We start from the raw sequence: 4612 nt of genomic DNA on the forward strand, positions 1-4612 counted from the left end.
CGTCACAAACCAAAAACTTCCGTGACGTGTATGTTTTTGGTCTGCGACGCACTTCACGGAAGTTTTTGGTCTGTGACGCAGGCTAGTAAAATTATGCAGCATTTGCTGATCAAACTTTAGCCTTTAAAGGGCCTTTCCAGCCAAAAAATTTTTTTTTATTGACTAAAAAGCTAGCATCTAGTGCATGTATTATGGCTAAGTCGCGAAATTCCAATTAGTTTAGAATTTATAAGCCTTTAAAGTTGCACCTTTCCGAGAAAAAAACGACAAAAGCCGAATCAGTTTGGTGACATTCTGACGTCACAATGTGCGGCTCTCGTTTGCCATGAATTTTGTATATCTTCCACCGAATCGTGAAGAAGCGTCGCGCGTTGGAAACTGCATCTAAATCTACAGCAGGAGCTTTTTAGGATCGAAAAATATCAAATGTTTACAATCATTCTAAGTCTGCAAGCCGGAATGTGTCCATACTGTGTCACGACTTTGTTTTGATAACTTGTATAGGCCCACAAAGCTATGGCTTCCTGTTCCAGCTCTTCACTTCCCTGCAGCCACGTAGCTGCAGGGGGGAGGGGGCACGGGGGGGGGGGGCTGTGCCCCCCAAATGAAAATTTTGACAACAGCTTGCCACCTCTGGCTACAGTTTTTCCAAATGATATTTTGAAAATTTGGCATATTTATAATTCCATGACCTTGATTTTGTCCAAATATATCTGTTTGTTATACATCTGTTTTCTTGTTTTAAAGCCTGCCCCCCCCCCTGAGGTATGGTTTTTGCTTGAGTTTGCCCCCCCTAGCCGACACATACGGCTACGTGGTTGCTTCCCTAGCGTATAATTAATCGAAATTGATACTCATGTTGTTCTCCAGAAACGATGAACAACTAAAGGCTTCAGAATTGGTGTCTGAAATGCTCAAACTAAAAGCCGGTGGAACAGAACTGAGAGTACCATTACTTACAGTGTTCAATTTGCGAATCGCCGTCGTTCGATTCGGTTTGAGGCGAGACTAACGAAATACACTGATTCCATGCCTGGCCCAAGTGACAAGGAAGCTGCAAGGATGGAACTTAAAATTGCTAGTTTCATTGCAGAAAAAGATTTGCCTATCAATATATCTCAAGGATAAGACATTAAGCAGAGTCTCACTTGGAAAACAGAAGACAACTAACCTTATACATCAAGTTCTATTTTTTAAGAGAAGGTTGCCAAAAGCTACAAGGTAACACGATCTCCTTGATCATTGACGAGAAAAAAGATCGATCTACACAAAGTCAGCTAGCAATTCTTGGTACATATTTTGATACCGAAAAATATCAGATGCACGGCATACTTATAGACATGAGGGATAAGCTTATAGCTGAAATAAAGCTTCAATTTACCGAAAATTGTTATGTTCACTCTAAATTAAGTTTCGAACTTTCAAGAAAATATCCGAGGAAATTTCAAATGACCTCTGAGGAAATCTGAGGAAATTTCAACTTCGTTTAAGGAAACCCGCATTGTCATTTGTGGAGGCACTGACGCAACGTGACGTGAACAATATTAAATTGAATAAATATAAAATCCAAACCGTTACAGGTCGATGGCGGCAGAAATTGTTTTGCAACTATGCTTAGGATATCTACAACATCAGGGGCGGACCTAGACGTTCGCACCGTTCGCACATGCGTTCGCACGCACGATAGTCAGACTTTTAAAATTATTCTAAGAATTCGTCTCGAAAGAGATTATTCCTGAACAACAACTTTCTCGCTTATTGGCAAATTTTCCATTTGTGTTTTAAGTGCATTTGCTGGAATTATGCTTCAGTTATATTTAACAACTGAACACCGTGCAGGAGTAGGAAGATCCAAGGTCTGAATAATTCAATCTGATGATTCAGATCTCAAAGCATCCTGACTAAAAAACAACAGGGTACCAATGTAGTTAGATTTGGGTATTTCGGTGCATGGGGAATTTTTTCACTGGCGAAAAGGAATTTTGTGTTATGGAGTCGACTGGCTACATGTATAATGAGTACGTTAAAGCTGGTAATTTGGAAGACAAAGGTCGCTAGATTTTCAGAGTAACATTCGACACTGGATGTTTTCAAGTTTCGACATTCATTACCTCCTCCATGGATCAAGGGCCTACAAATGTCAATGCCCTGGACTGGGGTGATACATGCGATTTGGCTCTGGCGAATAAATAATATTCAGGACGTTGGTAGAGTGAAATTTTTATTTAGACAAAACTTTCAAAGTGAATCTTTTCAATGTGGATTCTCAGTTCCTTATCAGCTTTCAGATATTTCCGGGTATAGTTTACTTGCTTGGGTATTCCCCTGAATTCGAAGGGGTTTCTTCGGAGTAAAATACATGTTAACACGCTGATTTGGTTTAGCTATTAAATAATACTAGTTATTAATGCAGGTTTTTATGAATATTTGTGTACATTTGTTCTATTTTGTTAGTTATGAAAATTCATTGTAATGATATTTTCATTTTTTGCGTGGCCTGGTTTGTCATCGTATACCATAAACAAATCGAGAGAGACGACTCGAATGTTTGCCTGATTATGGAAGGAAAACAGTCTCAATACGCTTAAAGAATTTTAAGTTGGGGGGGGGGGGGGGGGCGGTGGACTACAACTTTACCTGCTTAAAAATTATTGCCTGAAATATTTTAGCTGCTGTGCTGTCACAAACCTCTGCAATACATTTTGTCAATCTAACTCTGTATGATAATAACGGACTTTTCTATTAGTCTTGTCAAATCTCTATATCGGAACGGGCAAAGGATATAGTTACTACCTGAGGCGGCACCATGGTTGCCGCCGAAGGAGGAGGAAATTTTCGATTTTTGATGCTTCTAGTTCCCTGGGAAATGCACTCTTTTAAGCAAATTTCACTAAAGCAATACTCCTAATCCTATTGAAAATTATTGTTTTTTTGCAAAAATTGTTTACAGCAGATAAAAACAACAGTTTCGCCGTGGTCTTGAAAAATACCAGGTTGTCAGTTACTTCTAAATTTAAATCCCTCTCTCCATCTTAGCATGCCTTTTGAATGTTAAGAAAAATCTGGAGCTCATAGTGAATTGCAGTTGACGCTTCTACTGAGAAACTTTAGGAGAAATGGACACAAGACACAATTTTACCTAGAAAGGGCCTGGATTTTTTATTTATTGCCAACAAGCAATCTTCAAATCTTCAAATCATTAGTTTGGTTACCTTCATTCATATCAAGGAATATCATATTTAACCAACGGAGAAACTGCCTTTGCTTGATCCTTTATTGATTTTATGACATGAATGTCTCTGAAATACCTAAAGCGTTTCTTCCACCAAGCGGTTTATACCTGAAATTTCTTATTGAGATACTATTGGGAGGGGGGTGTGACACCCCCCCCCCCCCCACACCCCCCGGTCGCGATGCCTCTGGTAGTATCAATTGAAACTCTGATAAGGAATAAACAACAGTTTGACCACGTTCTAAATAAAAGCCAATGTAATGTGTGTATCGACTGCTCAAATGAGAAATACTGTAATAGGGGTTTTTTGCCAAACGAATCCAACCTATCGTTTCCGTCGATATAAACTAGTCCTTCGATGAGAATTGAGACAAAGAGACAAAGAAATAATATCTTCCGATCATGTGATCTTTCCGCAAAAGGTTAAAACTTCACAATGTTTCTCTACGGTTGACCCGTAACGTCGATCGTTCTCTTAATAACAGGCACAGTCTTTCACAAGCACTGTCCATTCAAACTATACTACAATAATGCACAATCAATAAATCGTCACGCGCGATTCCATAAATCCAAATACGTATTCTATAAATCCATACTTCATGTCGACAAGATCTTTTACAAGCATCTCGCCACTCTAATTAATCGCCGAGAACCTAAACATACATGATTAAACATACATGATATGAAACCTTAACCCTATCGCTCTTAACCATGAATCTAACTAACTCTGTAAAATAACACGCCCAAAATATAACCTAAACAAGAACTAATTGAAATACTACATAGCTAGGTATTTACAAAACAATAGTGATTACAAAAGATACTACTCCCAAGATTAATTAGATGCGCAACTGCCCCTACCACTGAATTGATGGCTGCAATCATTTTTGGTTCTGTAAAAAGGATTTTCTGCCTTTTGAAAGTTTTTAAACTTTTTGGAAAGAATAATCTGAGGCAAAGGGCGCACCGGGAAATTTCCAGATGTCCCAGTGGGCCAGTCCGCTTCTGCAGTTTACAATTTAAGGTTTTGTTCAAGTTTAATAGCATTTTAATTATTAGAATTAGTTTAGATCAATTGTAACTTTTTACTTTATTATATATTATGTTTTAGTTTTTGTTTTAGTTTAGATGCATGGCTACCATGCTTCAATAATTGAAAATAAAAAAGTTAATCAATGTTCCATGCGCTTGATCTTTGACTCCTTGACGGAGGGTTGCTTCACTCATTAAAAAACTTTCTCTTGCTCGTCCCCCCTTATCAAATCCCACCTCCCCCTGGAGGAAACAGTGTTTCGCTAACACAGCACTTTTCAATGATAGTCACATGCCATAGAGTGTCACATGCTTACCTCTGTTTGATGAAACTGTAAATAGCGTATT

This window comes from Rhopilema esculentum, chromosome 10 (assembly GCF_057945365.1).
Source record: "Rhopilema esculentum isolate cy_ngs chromosome 10, ASM5794536v1, whole genome shotgun sequence".
In the NCBI taxonomy this organism is placed as follows: domain Eukaryota; kingdom Metazoa; phylum Cnidaria; class Scyphozoa; order Rhizostomeae; family Rhizostomatidae; genus Rhopilema; species Rhopilema esculentum.